This window comes from Hyla sarda, unplaced genomic scaffold (assembly GCF_029499605.1).
Source record: "Hyla sarda isolate aHylSar1 unplaced genomic scaffold, aHylSar1.hap1 scaffold_330, whole genome shotgun sequence".
Lineage (NCBI taxonomy): Eukaryota > Metazoa > Chordata > Amphibia > Anura > Hylidae > Hyla > Hyla sarda.
This window is the reverse complement of record NW_026610043.1, coordinates 67,696-86,148: the sequence shown is the minus strand read 5'-3', so window position 1 is coordinate 86,148 and position 18,453 is coordinate 67,696. Positions and strand designations below refer to the sequence as shown.

The 18,453-nt window shown below is 43.3% G+C and overlaps 10 pseudogenes; all 10 read right to left on the bottom strand.

Moving 5' to 3' along the window:
• Positions 1 to 1,369: 1,369 nt before the first annotated feature.
• LOC130330053 (U2 spliceosomal RNA) lies at positions 1,370 to 1,633 on the bottom strand (annotated as a pseudogene).
• Positions 1,634 to 3,112: 1,479 nt separating this feature from the next.
• Positions 3,113 to 3,377, bottom strand: LOC130330160 (U2 spliceosomal RNA; annotated as a pseudogene).
• A 1,479-nt stretch (positions 3,378 to 4,856) lies between these two features.
• LOC130330052 (U2 spliceosomal RNA) lies at positions 4,857 to 5,120 on the bottom strand (annotated as a pseudogene).
• Positions 5,121 to 6,593: 1,473 nt separating this feature from the next.
• LOC130330051 (U2 spliceosomal RNA) lies at positions 6,594 to 6,857 on the bottom strand (annotated as a pseudogene).
• A 1,485-nt stretch (positions 6,858 to 8,342) lies between these two features.
• LOC130330260 (U2 spliceosomal RNA) lies at positions 8,343 to 8,606 on the bottom strand (annotated as a pseudogene).
• Positions 8,607 to 10,066: 1,460 nt separating this feature from the next.
• On the bottom strand, positions 10,067 to 10,330 carry LOC130330258 (U2 spliceosomal RNA; annotated as a pseudogene).
• Positions 10,331 to 11,814: 1,484 nt separating this feature from the next.
• Positions 11,815 to 12,079, bottom strand: LOC130330159 (U2 spliceosomal RNA; annotated as a pseudogene).
• Positions 12,080 to 13,557: 1,478 nt separating this feature from the next.
• LOC130330257 (U2 spliceosomal RNA) lies at positions 13,558 to 13,821 on the bottom strand (annotated as a pseudogene).
• Positions 13,822 to 15,304: 1,483 nt separating this feature from the next.
• Positions 15,305 to 15,568, bottom strand: LOC130330256 (U2 spliceosomal RNA; annotated as a pseudogene).
• A 1,483-nt stretch (positions 15,569 to 17,051) lies between these two features.
• On the bottom strand, positions 17,052 to 17,315 carry LOC130330206 (U2 spliceosomal RNA; annotated as a pseudogene).
• Between the last annotated feature and the right edge of the window lie 1,138 nt (positions 17,316 to 18,453).

Genomic DNA, 18,453 nt, shown 5'->3' with positions numbered 1-18,453 from the left:
GCAGTCAGCCACCCATACATACATACAGCACAGGCTAAACCCACATCATCACTTAAAAAAAGGACAGGCGACCATTGCACTCTGATGGAGCATTTAGCAATGCAATCCATAGCCTGGCTTTTGCCTGAACCCCCATCACTCCTCCTCTTGCATATAAGACAATATTTCAGATCTGCATATGAAAACAACACGCCTACCTTTGTTGCACATAGCTGCCTGCCTGTCTCTAGTTACCCCACTGGCTGTAGCTGCGTCCCTTCCGACATGGAATAACACCAACTGTAACGATAAACTGAAAATTAACAGTATAAACCTGCATCATTTTGGACTCTGGTATTTGCTGAATCCGGGTGACCTGACAATCGATGGTGGTGCCGCTGGTGATTCTGGCCTTCTTGGAATCTGTTGGGCCTATGTGTTAGCTCACACATCATTTGGGTATCCATGGTAACTACCACAACATGGTCATCTGCAGTTTACATCTAGCCCGTGGCATTGAATGGCATTTTAAAAGTGCTAAGGGTCCTGGTGCAATAATCCTCCCATGAGGATCAGCCTCAACGGCTTTGTAGATTGCACTCATGTCAGCAACTCCATATACATTTTTTTTTCTTCATGCTTCTTTCTTCATCCTTTTTTCTTTCTGTCATTCAGACTTTCATTCATTCGATCTCTCTCACTCACTTGCTTTAACTCATTTGTTCTCACTCACTCACTCACTCACTCACTCAATCACTCACTCACTCATTCACTCTCACTCACTCTCACTCTCTCACTCACTCGCTCACTAAGTCAGTCTCTCTCTCTCTCTCTCTTTTTCTTTTTATATATATATTTTTCCGTCTTCTTCTTCTTCTTCTTCTTCTTCTTCTTCTTCAGACCCTGTCATAGCACTAATGCCTTTCCAATACCACCAGCAGATGGAGACACTCCATTGCAACATTGGTTGTGAGCAGCAGTTTCTAAAAACAAATGCCTCATGGCGGATTTCCCATCCATCAATGGATGGTAAATTTTGTTTTTATCATTCACTGACCACAGAAACCAATGCATGGTCAAGCAACAGCAATGACACACCCTTGTGTATAGGCATGAGACCCTCATGTCATTTAACAGGATTCAGCACCACCCACAAGACAGCTACCTGTCATGTCATGTCAAACCTGCACAGGTGTGCTAGATTATTATTATTTAGTTTTATTTTATTTTTTTACACCAATCAGTGTGCAAACATGGTCATTAAAACGCTAAATGAATAGACGTTCATAAACCAGTCAGTGCAACTCATCATTTTGGTCTCCAATTCTCAAACTCAAATTCTCACCCACGGAGGATTAAATGAGAATCTTTCTTGTTTAACACTGGAATGGGGTGGTGCACTGTTCACTACCCGAAGATACTGCCACATCGGGTCAATGCATAGGGCGACAGAAGCAAGCTTCCAAATCAGCTCCCTTTCTCAAAAATCCATTTAATTTATGGTCCCCAGATAGGGAACGTATGTATCAGTATGTGCTCACAAGTCACCCAAGTGCAAGTATTCACACAAAAAAAAACGTGCCTCAGGATGCGATCTGTCGCAAGATCCTTTCTTTTTTTACACTTGATCTAAGCCAAAAGGCCTAGAGGGGATAACCGGGAAAGGGGTGGACCCAACCATGTCCCCTTCATGAGCACTCACATTACTCATAGGAATGGAAGGAAGGCTGGCAGCCAACCAGCCTCCCATACACTTTCTGGGTGGGTGGCAGTCAGCCACCCATACATACATACAGCACAGGCTAAACCCACATCATCACTTAAAAAAAGGACAGGCGACCATTGCACTCTGATGGAGCATTTAGCAATGCAATCCATAGCCTGGCTTTTGCCTGAACCCCCATCACTCCTCCTCTTGCATATAAGACAATATTTCAGATCTGCATATGAAAACAACACGCCTACCTTTGTTGCACATAGCTGCCTGCCTGTCTCTAGTTACCCCACTGGCTGTAGCTGCGTCCCTTCCGACATGGAATAACACCAACTGTAACGATAAACTGAAAATTAACAGTATAAACCTGCATCATTTTGGACTCTGGTATTTGCTGAATCCGGGTGACCTGACAATCGATGGTGGTGCCGCTGGTGATTCTGGCCTTCTTGGAATCTGTTGGGCCTATGTGTTAGCTCACACATCATTTGGGTATCCATGGTAACTACCACAACATGGTCATCTGCAGTTTACATCTAGCCCGTGGCATTGAATGGCATTTTAAAAGTGCTAAGGGTCCTGGTGCAATAATCCTCCCATGAGGATCAGCCTCAACGGCTTTGTAGATTGCACTCATGTCAGCAACTCCATATACATTTTTTTTTCTTCATGCTTCTTTCTTCATCCTTTTTTCTTTCTGTCATTCAGACTTTCATTCATTCGATCTCTCTCACTCACTTGCTTTAACTCATTTGTTCTCACTCACTCACTCACTCACTCAATCACTCACTCACTCATTCACTCTCACTCACTCTCACTCTCTCACTCACTCGCTCACTAAGTCAGTCTCTCTCTCTCTCTCTCTTTTTCTTTTTATATATATATTTTTCCGTCTTCTTCTTCTTCTTCTTCTTCTTCTTCTTCTTCAGACCCTGTCATAGCACTAATGCCTTTCCAATACCACCAGCAGATGGAGACACTCCATTGCAACATTGGTTGTGAGCAGCAGTTTCTAAAAACAAATGCCTCATGGCGGATTTCCCATCCATCAATGGATGGTAAATTTTGTTTTTATCATTCACTGACCACAGAAACCAATGCATGGTCAAGCAACAGCAATGACACACCCTTGTGTATAGGCATGAGACCCTCATGTCATTTAACAGGATTCAGCACCACCCACAAGACAGCTACCTGTCATGTCATGTCAAACCTGCACAGGTGTGCTAGATTATTATTATTTAGTTTTATTTTATTTTTTTACACCAATCAGTGTGCAAACATGGTCATTAAAACGCTAAATGAATAGACGTTCATAAACCAGTCAGTGCAACTCATCATTTTGGTCTCCAATTCTCAAACTCAAATTCTCACCCACGGAGGATTAAATGAGAATCTTTCTTGTTTAACACTGGAATGGGGTGGTGCACTGTTCACTACCCGAAGATACTGCCACATCGGGTCAATGCATAGGGCGACAGAAGCAAGCTTCCAAATCAGCTCCCTTTCTCAAAAATCCATTTAATTTATGGTCCCCAGATAGGGAACGTATGTATCAGTATGTGCTCACAAGTCACCCAAGTGCAAGTATTCACACAAAAAAAAAACGTGCCTCAGGATGCGATCTGTCGCAAGATCCTTTCTTTTTTTACACTTGATCTAAGCCAAAAGGCCTAGAGGGGATAACCAGGAAAGGGGTGGACCCAACCATGTCCCCTTCATGAGCACTCACATTACTCATAGGAATGGAAGGAAGGCTGGCAGCCAACCAGCCTCCCATACACTTTCTGGGTGGGTGGCAGTCAGCCACCCATACATACATACAGCACAGGCTAAACCCACATCATCACTTAAAAAAAGGACAGGCGACCATTGCACTCTGATGGAGCATTTAGCAATGCAATCCATAGCCTGGCTTTTGCCTGAACCCCCATCACTCCTCCTCTTGCATATAAGACAATATTTCAGATCTGCATATGAAAACAACACGCCTACCTTTGTTGCACATAGCTGCCTGCCTGTCTCTAGTTACCCCACTGGCTGTAGCTGCGTCCCTTCCGACATGGAATAACACCAACTGTAACGATAAACTGAAAATTAACAGTATAAACCTGCATCATTTTGGACTCTGGTATTTGCTGAATCCGGGTGACCTGACAATCGATGGTGGTGCCGCTGGTGATTCTGGCCTTCTTGGAATCTGTTGGGCCTATGTGTTAGCTCACACATCACTTGGGTATCCATGGTAACTACCACAACATGGTCATCTGCAGTTTACATCTAGCCCGTGGCATTGAATGGCATTTTAAAAGTGCTAAGGGTCCTGGTGCAATAATCCTCCCATGAGGATCAGCCTCAACGGCTTTGTAGATTGCACTCATGTCAGCAACTCCATATACATTTTTTTTTCTTCATGCTTCTTTCTTCATCCTTTTTTCTTTCTGTCATTCAGACTTTCATTCATTCGATCTCTCTCACTCACTTGCTTTAACTCATTTGTTCTCACTCACTCACTCACTCACTCAATCACTCACTCACTCATTCACTCTCACTCACTCTCACTCTCTCACTCACTCGCTCACTAAGTCAGTCTCTCTCTCTCTCTCTCTTTTTCTTTTTATATATATTTTTTTCCGTCTTCTTCTTCTTCTTCTTCTTCTTCTTCTTCTTCAGACCCTGTCATAGCACTAATGCCTTTCCAATACCACCAGCAGATGGAGACACTCCATTGCAACATTGGTTGTGAGCAGCAGTTTCTAAAAACAAATGCCTCATGGCGGATTTCCCATCCATCAATGGATGGTAAATTTTGTTTTTATCATTCACTGACCACAGAAACCAATGCATGGTCAAGCAACAGCAATGACACACCCTTGTGTATAGGCATGAGACCCTCATGTCATTTAACAGGATTCAGCACCACCCACAAGACAGCTACCTGTCATGTCATGTCAAACCTGCACAGGTGTGCTAGATTATTATTATTTAGTTTTATTTTATTTTTTTACACCAATCAGTGTGCAAACATGGTCATTAAAACGCTAAATGAATAGACGTTCATAAACCAGTCAGTGCAACTCATCATTTTGGTCTCCAATTCTCAAACTCAAATTCTCACCCACGGAGGATTAAATGAGAATCTTTCTTGTTTAACACTGGAATGGGGTGGTGCACTGTTCACTACCCGAAGATACTGCCACATCGGGTCAATGCATAGGGCGACAGAAGCAAGCTTCCAAATCAGCTCCCTTTCTCAAAAATCCATTTAATTTATGGTCCCCAGATAGGGAACGTATGTATCAGTATGTGCTCACAAGTCACCCAAGTGCAAGTATTCACACAAAAAAAAACGTGCCTCAGGATGCGATCTGTCGCAAGATCCTTTCTTTTTTTACACTTGATCTAAGCCAAAAGGCCTAGAGGGGATAACCAGGAAAGGGGTGGACCCAACCATGTCCCCTTCATGAGCACTCACATTACTCATAGGAATGGAAGGAAGGCTGGCAGCCAACAAGCCTCCCATACACTTTCTGGGTGGGTGGCAGTCAGCCACCCATACATACATACAGCACAGGCTAAACCCACATCATCACTTAAAAAAAGGACAGGCGACCATTGCACTCTGATGGAGCATTTAGCAATGCAATCCATAGCCTGGCTTTTGCCTGAACCCCCATCACTCCTCCTCTTGCATATAAGACAATATTTCAGATCTGCATATGAAAACAACACGCCTACCTTTGTTGCACATAGCTGCCTGCCTGTCTCTAGTTACCCCACTGGCTGTAGCTGCGTCCCTTCCGACATGGAATAACACCAACTGTAACGATAAACTGAAAATTAACAGTATAAACCTGCATCATTTTGGACTCTGGTATTTGCTGAATCCGGGTGACCTGACAATCGATGGTGGTGCCGCTGGTGATTCTGGCCTTCTTGGAATCTGTTGGGCCTATGTGTTAGCTCACACATCACTTGGGTATCCATGGTAACTACCACAACATGGTCATCTGCAGTTTACATCTAGCCCGTGGCATTGAATGGCATTTTAAAAGTGCTAAGGGTCCTGGTGCAATAATCCTCCCATGAGGATCAGCCTCAACGGCTTTGTAGATTGCACTCATGTCAGCAACTCCATATACATTTTTTTTTCTTCATGCTTCTTTCTTCATCCTTTTTTCTTTCTGTCATTCAGACTTTCATTCATTCGATCTCTCTCACTCACTTGCTTTAACTCATTTGTTCTCACTCACTCACTCACTCACTCAATCACTCACTCACTCATTCACTCTCACTCACTCTCACTCTCTCACTCACTCGCTCACTAAGTCAGTCTCTCTCTCTCTCTCTCTTTTTCTTTTTATATATATTTTTTTCCGTCTTCTTCTTCTTCTTCTTCTTCTTCTTCAGACCCTGTCATAGCACTAATGCCTTTCCAATACCACCAGCAGATGGAGACACTCCATTGCAACATTGGTTGTGAGCAGCAGTTTCTAAAAACAAATGCCTCATGGCGGATTTCCCATCCATCAATGGATGGTAAATTTTGTTTTTATCATTCACTGACCACAGAAACCAATGCATGGTCAAGCAACAGCAATGACACACCCTTGTGTATAGGCATGAGACCCTCATGTCATTTAACAGGATTCAGCACCACCCACAAGACAGCTACCTGTCATGTCATGTCAAACCTGCACAGGTGTGCTAGATTATTATTATTTAGTTTTATTTTATTTTTTTACACCAATCAGTGTGCAAACATGGTCATTAAAACGCTAAATGAATAGACGTTCATAAACCAGTCAGTGCAACTCATCATTTTGGTCTCCAATTCTCAAACTCAAATTCTCACCCACGGAGGATTAAATGAGAATCTTTCTTGTTTAACACTGGAATGGGGTGGTGCACTGTTCACTACCCGAAGATACTGCCACATCGGGTCAATGCATAGGGCGACAGAAGCAAGCTTCCAAATCAGCTCCCTTTCTCAAAAATCCATTTAATTTATGGTCCCCAGATAGGGAACGTATGTATCAGTATGTGCTCACAAGTCACCCAAGTGCAAGTATTCACACAAAAAAAAACGTGCCTCAGGATGCGATCTGTCGCAAGATCCTTTCTTTTTTTACACTTGATCTAAGCCAAAAGGCCTAGAGGGGATAACCGGGAAAGGGGTGGACCCAACCATGTCCCCTTCATGAGCACTCACATTACTCATAGGAATGGAAGGAAGGCTGGCAGCCAACCAGCCTCCCATACACTTTCTGGGTGGGTGGCAGTCAGCCACCCATACATACATACAGCACAGGCTAAACCCACATCATCACTTAAAAAAAGGACAGGCGACCATTGCACTCTGATGGAGCATTTAGCAATGCAATCCATAGCCTGGCTTTTGCCTGAACCCCCATCACTCCTCCTCTTGCATATAAGACAATATTTCAGATCTGCATATGAAAACAACACGCCTACCTTTGTTGCACATAGCTGCCTGCCTGTCTCTAGTTACCCCACTGGCTGTAGCTGCGTCCCTTCCGACATGGAATAACACCAACTGTAACGATAAACTGAAAATTAACAGTATAAACCTGCATCATTTTGGACTCTGGTATTTGCTGAATCCGGGTGACCTGACAATCGATGGTGGTGCCGCTGGTGATTCTGGCCTTCTTGGAATCTGTTGGGCCTATGTGTTAGCTCACACATCACTTGGGTATCCATGGTAACTACCACAACATGGTCATCTGCAGTTTACATCTAGCCCGTGGCATTGAATGGCATTTTAAAAGTGCTAAGGGTCCTGGTGCAATAATCCTCCCATGAGGATCAGCCTCAACGGCTTTGTAGATTGCACTCATGTCAGCAACTCCATATACATTTTTTTTTCTTCATGCTTCTTTCTTCATCCTTTTTTCTTTCTGTCATTCAGACTTTCATTCATTCGATCTCTCTCACTCACTTGCTTTAACTCATTTGTTCTCACTCACTCACTCACTCACTCAATCACTCACTCACTCATTCACTCTCACTCACTCTCACTCTCTCACTCACTCGCTCACTAAGTCAGTCTCTCTCTCTCTCTCTCTTTTTCTTTTTATATATATATTTTTCCGTCTTCTTCTTCTTCTTCTTCTTCTTCTTCTTCTTCTTCTTCAGACCCTGTCATAGCACTAATGCCTTTCCAATACCACCAGCAGATGGAGACACTCCATTGCAACATTGGTTGTGAGCAGCAGTTTCTAAAAACAAATGCCTCATGGCGGATTTCCCATCCATCAATGGATGGTAAATTTTGTTTTTATCATTCACTGACCACAGAAACCAATGCATGGTCAAGCAACAGCAATGACACACCCTTGTGTATAGGCATGAGACCCTCATGTCATTTAACAGGATTCAGCACCACCCACAAGACAGCTACCTGTCATGTCATGTCAAACCTGCACAGGTGTGCTAGATTATTATTATTTAGTTTTATTTTATTTTTTTACACCAATCAGTGTGCAAACATGGTCATTAAAACGCTAAATGAATAGACGTTCATAAACCAGTCAGTGCAACTCATCATTTTGGTCTCCAATTCTCAAACTCAAATTCTCACCCACGGAGGATTAAATGAGAATCTTTCTTGTTTAACACTGGAATGGGGTGGTGCACTGTTCACTACCCGAAGATACTGCCACATCGGGTCAATGCATAGGGCGACAGAAGCAAGCTTCCAAATCAGCTCCCTTTCTCAAAAATCCATTTAATTTATGGTCCCCAGATAGGGAACGTATGTATCAGTATGTGCTCACAAGTCACCCAAGTGCAAGTATTCACACAAAAAAAAACGTGCCTCAGGATGCGATCTGTCGCAAGATCCTTTCTTTTTTTACACTTGATCTAAGCCAAAAGGCCTAGAGGGGATAACCGGGAAAGGGGTGGACCCAACCATGTCCCCTTCATGAGCACTCACATTACTCATAGGAATGGAAGGAAGGCTGGCAGCCAACCAGCCTCCCATACACTTTCTGGGTGGGTGGCAGTCAGCCACCCATACATACATACAGCACAGGCTAAACCCACATCATCACTTAAAAAAAGGACAGGCGACCATTGCACTCTGATGGAGCATTTAGCAATGCAATCCATAGCCTGGCTTTTGCCTGAACCCCCATCACTCCTCCTCTTGCATATAAGACAATATTTCAGATCTGCATATGAAAACAACACGCCTACCTTTGTTGCACATAGCTGCCTGCCTGTCTCTAGTTACCCCACTGGCTGTAGCTGCGTCCCTTCCGACATGGAATAACACCAACTGTAACGATAAACTGAAAATTAACAGTATAAACCTGCATCATTTTGGACTCTGGTATTTGCTGAATCCGGGTGACCTGACAATCGATGGTGGTGCCGCTGGTGATTCTGGCCTTCTTGGAATCTGTTGGGCCTATGTGTTAGCTCACACATCACTTGGGTATCCATGGTAACTACCACAACATGGTCATCTGCAGTTTACATCTAGCCCGTGGCATTGAATGGCATTTTAAAAGTGCTAAGGGTCCTGGTGCAATAATCCTCCCATGAGGATCAGCCTCAACTGCTTTGTAGATTGCACTCATGTCAGCAACTCCATATACATTTTTTTTTCTTCATGCTTCTTTCTTCATCCTTTTTTCTTTCTGTCATTCAGACTTTCATTCATTCGATCTCTCTCACTCACTTGCTTTAACTCATTTGTTCTCACTCAATCACTCACTCACTCATTCACTCTCACTCACTCTCACTCTCTCACTCACTCGCTCACTAAGTCAGTCTCTCTCTCTCTCTCTCTTTTTCTTTTTATATATATTTTTTTCCGTCTTCTTCTTCTTCTTCTTCTTCTTCTTCTTCAGACCCTGTCATAGCACTAATGCCTTTCCAATACCACCAGCAGATGGAGACACTCCATTGCAACATTGGTTGTGAGCAGCAGTTTCTAAAAACAAATGCCTCATGGCGGATTTCCCATCCATCAATGGATGGTAAATTTTGTTTTTATCATTCACTGACCACAGAAACCAATGCATGGTCAAGCAACAGCAATGACACACCCTTGTGTATAGGCATGAGACCCTCATGTCATTTAACAGGATTCAGCACCACCCACAAGACAGCTACCTGTCATGTCATGTCAAACCTGCACAGGTGTGCTAGATTATTATTATTTAGTTTTATTTTATTTTTTTACACCAATCAGTGTGCAAACATGGTCATTAAAACGCTAAATGAATAGACGTTCATAAACCAGTCAGTGCAACTCATCATTTTGGTCTCCAATTCTCAAACTCAAATTCTCACCCACGGAGGATTAAATGAGAATCTTTCTTGTTTAACACTGGAATGGGGTGGTGCACTGTTCACTACCCGAAGATACTGCCACATCGGGTCAATGCATAGGGCGACAGAAGCAAGCTTCCAAATCAGCTCCCTTTCTCAAAAATCCATTTAATTTATGGTCCCCAGATAGGGAACGTATGTATCAGTATGTGCTCACAAGTCACCCAAGTGCAAGTATTCACACAAAAAAAAACGTGCCTCAGGATGCGATCTGTCGCAAGATCCTTTCTTTTTTTACACTTGATCTAAGCCAAAAGGCCTAGAGGGGATAACCGGGAAAGGGGTGGACCCAACCATGTCCCCTTCATGAGCACTCACATTACTCATAGGAATGGAAGGAAGGCTGGCAGCCAACCAGCCTCCCATACACTTTCTGGGTGGGTGGCAGTCAGCCACCCATACATACATACAGCACAGGCTAAACCCACATCATCACTTAAAAAAAGGACAGGCGACCATTGCACTCTGATGGAGCATTTAGCAATGCAATCCATAGCCTGGCTTTTGCCTGAACCCCCATCACTCCTCCTCTTGCATATAAGACAATATTTCAGATCTGCATATGAAAACAACACGCCTACCTTTGTTGCACATAGCTGCCTGCCTGTCTCTAGTTACCCCACTGGCTGTAGCTGCGTCCCTTCCGACATGGAATAACACCAACTGTAACGATAAACTGAAAATTAACAGTATAAACCTGCATCATTTTGGACTCTGGTATTTGCTGAATCCGGGTGACCTGACAATCGATGGTGGTGCCGCTGGTGATTCTGGCCTTCTTGGAATCTGTTGGGCCTATGTGTTAGCTCACACATCACTTGGGTATCCATGGTAACTACCACAACATGGTCATCTGCAGTTTACATCTAGCCCGTGGCATTGAATGGCATTTTAAAAGTGCTAAGGGTCCTGGTGCAATAATCCTCCCATGAGGATCAGCCTCAACGGCTTTGTAGATTGCACTCATGTCAGCAACTCCATATACATTTTTTTTTCTTCATGCTTCTTTCTTCATCCTTTTTTCTTTCTGTCATTCAGACTTTCATTCATTCGATCTCTCTCACTCACTTGCTTTAACTCATTTGTTCTCACTCACTCACTCACTCACTCACTCACTCAATCACTCACTCACTCATTCACTCTCACTCACTCTCACTCTCTCTCTCACTCGCTCACTAAGTCAGTCTCTCTCTCTCTCTCTCTTTTTCTTTTTATATATATTTTTTTCCGTCTTCTTCTTCTTCTTCTTCTTCTTCTTCTTCAGACCCTGTCATAGCACTAATGCCTTTCCAATACCACCAGCAGATGGAGACACTCCATTGCAACATTGGTTGTGAGCAGCAGTTTCTAAAAACAAATGCCTCATGGCGGATTTCCCATCCATCAATGGATGGTAAATTTTGTTTTTATCATTCACTGACCACAGAAACCAATGCATGGTCAAGCAACAGCAATGACACACCCTTGTGTATAGGCATGAGACCCTCATGTCATTTAACAGGATTCAGCACCACCCACAAGACAGCTACCTGTCATGTCATGTCAAACCTGCACAGGTGTGCTAGATTATTATTATTTAGTTTTATTTTATTTTTTTACACCAATCAGTGTGCAAACATGGTCATTAAAACGCTAAATGAATAGACGTTCATAAACCAGTCAGTGCAACTCATCATTTTGGTCTCCAATTCTCAAACTCAAATTCTCACCCACGGAGGATTAAATGAGAATCTTTCTTGTTTAACACTGGAATGGGGTGGTGCACTGTTCACTACCCGAAGATACTGCCACATCGGGTCAATGCATAGGGCGACAGAAGCAAGCTTCCAAATCAGCTCCCTTTCTCAAAAATCCATTTAATTTATGGTCCCCAGATAGGGAACGTATGTATCAGTATGTGCTCACAAGTCACCCAAGTGCAAGTATTCACACAAAAAAAAAACGTGCCTCAGGATGCGATCTGTCGCAAGATCCTTTCTTTTTTTACACTTGATCTAAGCCAAAAGGCCTAGAGGGGATAACCGGGAAAGGGGTGGACCCAACCATGTCCCCTTCATGAGCACTCACATTACTCATAGGAATGGAAGGAAGGCTGGCAGCCAACCAGCCTCCCATACACTTTCTGGGTGGGTGGCAGTCAGCCACCCATACATACATACAGCACAGGCTAAACCCACATCATCACTTAAAAAAAGGACAGGCGACCATTGCACTCTGATGGAGCATTTAGCAATGCAATCCATAGCCTGGCTTTTGCCTGAACCCCCATCACTCCTCCTCTTGCATATAAGACAATATTTCAGATCTGCATATGAAAACAACACGCCTACCTTTGTTGCACATAGCTGCCTGCCTGTCTCTAGTTACCCCACTGGCTGTAGCTGCGTCCCTTCCGACATGGAATAACACCAACTGTAACGATAAACTGAAAATTAACAGTATAAACCTGCATCATTTTGGACTCTGGTATTTGCTGAATCCGGGTGACCTGACAATCGATGGTGGTGCCGCTGGTGATTCTGGCCTTCTTGGAATCTGTTGGGCCTATGTGTTAGCTCACACATCACTTGGGTATCCATGGTAACTACCACAACATGGTCATCTGCAGTTTACATCTAGCCCGTGGCATTGAATGGCATTTTAAAAGTGCTAAGGGTCCTGGTGCAATAATCCTCCCATGAGGATCAGCCTCAACGGCTTTGTAGATTGCACTCATGTCAGCAACTCCATATACATTTTTTTTTCTTCATGCTTCTTTCTTCATCCTTTTTTCTTTCTGTCATTCAGACTTTCATTCATTCGATCTCTCTCACTCACTTGCTTTAACTCATTTGTTCTCACTCACTCACTCACTCACTCACTCAATCACTCACTCACTCATTCACTCTCACTCACTCTCACTCTCTCTCTCACTCGCTCACTAAGTCAGTCTCTCTCTCTCTCTCTTTTTCTTTTTATATATATTTTTTTCCGTCTTCTTCTTCTTCTTCTTCTTCTTCTTCTTCAGACCCTGTCATAGCACTAATGCCTTTCCAATACCACCAGCAGATGGAGACACTCCATTGCAACATTGGTTGTGAGCAGCAGTTTCTAAAAACAAATGCCTCATGGCGGATTTCCCATCCATCAATGGATGGTAAATTTTGTTTTTATCATTCACTGACCACAGAAACCAATGCATGGTCAAGCAACAGCAATGACACACCCTTGTGTATAGGCATGAGACCCTCATGTCATTTAACAGGATTCAGCACCACCCACAAGACAGCTACCTGTCATGTCATGTCAAACCTGCACAGGTGTGCTAGATTATTATTATTTAGTTTTATTTTATTTTTTTACACCAATCAGTGTGCAAACATGGTCATTAAAACGCTAAATGAATAGACGTTCATAAACCAGTCAGTGCAACTCATCATTTTGGTCTCCAATTCTCAAACTCAAATTCTCACCCACGGAGGATTAAATGAGAATCTTTCTTGTTTAACACTGGAATGGGGTGGTGCACTGTTCACTACCCGAAGATACTGCCACATCGGGTCAATGCATAGGGCGACAGAAGCAAGCTTCCAAATCAGCTCCCTTTCTCAAAAATCCATTTAATTTATGGTCCCCAGATAGGGAACGTATGTATCAGTATGTGCTCACAAGTCACCCAAGTGCAAGTATTCACACAAAAAAAAACGTGCCTCAGGATGCGATCTGTCGCAAGATCCTTTCTTTTTTTACACTTGATCTAAGCCAAAAGGCCTAGAGGGGATAACCGGGAAAGGGGTGGACCCAACCATGTCCCCTTCATGAGCACTCACATTACTCATAGGAATGGAAGGAAGGCTGGCAGCCAACCAGCCTCCCATACACTTTCTGGGTGGGTGGCAGTCAGCCACCCATACATACATACAGCACAGGCTAAACCCACATCATCACTTAAAAAAAGGACAGGCGACCATTGCACTCTGATGGAGCATTTAGCAATGCAATCCATAGCCTGGCTTTTGCCTGAACCCCCATCACTCCTCCTCTTGCATATAAGACAATATTTCAGATCTGCATATGAAAACAACACGCCTACCTTTGTTGCACATAGCTGCCTGCCTGTCTCTAGTTACCCCACTGGCTGTAGCTGCGTCCCTTCCGACATGGAATAACACCAACTGTAACGATAAACTGAAAATTAACAGTATAAACCTGCATCATTTTGGACTCTGGTATTTGCTGAATCCGGGTGACCTGACAATCGATGGTGGTGCCGCTGGTGATTCTGGCCTTCTTGGAATCTGTTGGGCCTATGTGTTAGCTCACACATCACTTGGGTATCCATGGTAACTACCACAACATGGTCATCTGCAGTTTACATCTAGCCCGTGGCATTGAATGGCATTTTAAAAGTGCTAAGGGTCCTGGTGCAATAATCCTCCCATGAGGATCAGCCTCAACGGCTTTGTAGATTGCACTCATGTCAGCAACTCCATATACATTTTTTTTTCTTCATGCTTCTTTCTTCATCCTTTTTTCTTTCTGTCATTCAGACTTTCATTCATTCGATCTCTCTCACTCACTTGCTTTAACTCATTTGTTCTCACTCACTCACTCACTCACTCACTCAATCACTCACTCACTCATTCACTCTCACTCACTCTCACTCTCTCACTCACTCGCTCACTAAGTCAGTCTCTCTCTCTCTCTCTCTTTTTCTTTTTATATATATTTTTTTCCGTCTTCTTCTTCTTCTTCTTCTTCTTCTTCTTCTTCAGACCCTGTCATAGCACTAATGCCTTTCCAATACCACCAGCAGATGGAGACACTCCATTGCAACATTGGTTGTGAGCAGCAGTTTCTAAAAACAAATGCCTCATGGCGGATTTCCCATCCATCAATGGATGGTAAATTTTGTTTTTATCATTCACTGACCACAGAAACCAATGCATGGTCAAGCAACAGCAATGACACACCCTTGTGTATAGGCATGAGACCCTCATGTCATTTAACAGGATTCAGCACCACCCACAAGACAGCTACCTGTCATGTCATGTCAAACCTGCACAGGTGTGCTAGATTATTATTATTTAGTTTTATTTTATTTTTTTACACCAATCAGTGTGCAAACATGGTCATTAAAACGCTAAATGAATAGACGTTCATAAACCAGTCAGTGCAACTCATCATTTTGGTCTCCAATTCTCAAACTCAAATTCTCACCCACGGAGGATTAAATGAGAATCTTTCTTGTTTAACACTGGAATGGGGTGGTGCACTGTTCACTACCCGAAGATACTGCCACATCGGGTCAATGCATAGGGCGACAGAAGCAAGCTTCCAAATCAGCTCCCTTTCTCAAAAATCCATTTAATTTATGGTCCCCAGATAGGGAACGTATGTATCAGTATGTGCTCACAAGTCACCCAAGTGCAAGTATTCACACAAAAAAAAACGTGCCTCAGGATGCGATCTGTCGCAAGATCCTTTCTTTTTTTACACTTGATCTAAGCCAAAAGGCCTAGAGGGGATAACCGGGAAAGGGGTGGACCCAACCATGTCCCCTTCATGAGCACTCACATTACTCATAGGAATGGAAGGAAGGCTGGCAGCCAACCAGCCTCCCATACACTTTCTGGGTGGGTGGCAGTCAGCCACCCATACATACATACAGCACAGGCTAAACCCACATCATCACTTAAAAAAAGGACAGGCGACCATTGCACTCTGATGGAGCATTTAGCAATGCAATCCATAGCCTGGCTTTTGCCTGAACCCCCATCACTCCTCCTCTTGCATATAAGACAATATTTCAGATCTGCATATGAAAACAACACGCCTACCTTTGTTGCACATAGCTGCCTGCCTGTCTCTAGTTACCCCACTGGCTGTAGCTGCGTCCCTTCCGACATGGAATAACACCAACTGTAACGATAAACTCAAAATTAACAGTATAAACCTGCATCATTTTGGACTCTGGTATTTGCTGAATCCGGGTGACCTGACAATCGATGGTGGTGCCGCTGGTGATTCTGGCCTTCTTGGAATCTGTTGGGCCTATGTGTTAGCTCACACATCACTTGGGTATCCATGGTAACTACCACAACATGGTCATCTGCAGTTTACATCTAGCCCGTGGCATTGAATGGCATTTTAAAAGTGCTAAGGGTCCTGGTGCAATAATCCTCCCATGAGGATCAGCCTCAACGGCTTTGTAGATTGCACTCATGTCAGCAACTCCATATACATTTTTTTTTCTTCATGCTTCTTTCTTCATCCTTTTTTCTTTCTGTCATTCAGACTTTCATTCATTCGATCTCTCTCACTCACTTGCTTTAACTCATTTGTTCTCACTCACTCACTCACTCACTCAATCACTCACTCACTCACTCATTCACTCTCACTCACTCTCACTCTCTCACTCACTCGCTCACTAAGTCAGTCTCTCTCTCTCTCTCTCTTTTTCTTTTTATATATATTTTTTTCCGTCTTCTTCTTCTTCTTCTTCTTCTTCTTCTTCTTCAGACCCTGTCATAGCACTAATGCCTTTCCAATACCACCAGCAGATGGAGACACTCCATTGCAACATTGGTTGTGAGCAGCAGTTTCTAAAAACAAATGCCTCATGGCGGATTTCCCATCCATCAATGGATGGTAAATTTTGTTTTTATCATTCACTGACCACAGAAACCAATGCATGGTCAAGCAACAGCAATGACACACCCTTGTGTATAGGCATGAGACCCTCATGTCATTTAACAGGATTCAGCACCACCCACAAGACAGCTACCTGTCATGTCATGTCAAACCTGCACAGGTGTGCTAGATTATTATTATTTAGTTTTATTTTATTTTTTTACACCAATCAGTGTGCAAACATGGTCATTAAAACGCTAAATGAATAGACGTTCATAAACCAGTCAGTGCAACTCATCATTTTGGTCTCCAATTCTCAAACTCAAATTCTCACCCACGGAGGATTAAATGAGAATCTTTCTTGTTTAACACTGGAATGGGGTGGTGCACTGTTCACTACCCGAAGATACTGCCACATCGGGTCAATGCATAGGGCGACAGAAGCAAGCTTCCAAATCAGCTCCCTTTCTTAAAAATCCATTTAATTTATGGTCCCCAGATAGGGAACGTATGTATCAGTATGTGCTCACAAGTCACCCAAGTGCAAGTATTCACACAAAAAAAAACGTGCCTCAGGATGCGATCTGTCGCAAGATCCTTTCTTTTTTTACACTTGATCTAAGCCAAAAGGCCTAGAGGGGATAACCGGGAAAGGGGTGGACCCAACCATGTCCCCTTCATGAGCACTCACATTACTCATAGGAATGGAAGGAAGGCTGGCAGCCAACCAGCCTCCCATACACTTTCTGGGTGGGTGGCAGTCAGCCACCCATACATACATACAGCACAGGCTAAACCCACATCATCACTTAAAAAAAGGACAGGCGACCATTGCACTCTGATGGAGCATTTAGCAATGCAATCCATAGCCTGGCTTTTGCCTGAACCCCCATCACTCCTCCTCTTGCATATAAGACAATATTTCAGATCTGCATATGAAAACAACACGCCTACCTTTGTTGCACATAGCTGCCTGCCTGTCTCTAGTTACCCCACTGGCTGTAGCTGCGTCCCTTCCGACATGGAATAACACCAACTGTAACGATAAACTGAAAATTAACAGTATAAACCTGCATCATTTTGGACTCTGGTATTTGCTGAATCCGGGTGACCTGACAATCGATGGTGGTGCCGCTGGTGATTCTGGCCTTCTTGGAATCTGTTGGGCCTATGTGTTAGCTCACACATCACTTGGGTATCCATGGTAACTACCACAACATGGTCATCTGCAGTTTACATCTAGCCCGTGGCATTGAATGGCATTTTAAAAGTGCTAAGGGTCCTAGTGCAATAATCCTCCCATGAGGATCAGCCTCAACGGCTTTGTAGATTGCACTCATGTCAGCAACTCCATATACATTTTTTTTTCTTCATGCTTCTTTCTTCATCCTTTTTTCTTTCTGTCATTCAGACTTTCATTCATTCGATCTCTCTCACTCACTTGCTTTAACTCATTTGTTCTCACTCACTCACTCACTCAATCACTCACTCACTCATTCACTCTCACTCACTCTCACTCTCTCACTCACTCGCTCACTAAGTCAGTCTCTCTCTCTCTCTCTCTTTTTCTTTTTATATATATTTTTTTCCGTCTTCTTCTTCTTCTTCTTCTTCTTCTTCTTCAGACCCTGTCATAGCACTAATGCCTTTCCAATACCACCAGCAGATGGAGACACTCCATTGCAACATTGGTTGTGAGCAGCAGTTTCTAAAAACAAATGCCTCATGGCGGATTTCCCATCCATCAATGGATGGTAAATTTTGTTTTTATCATTCACTGA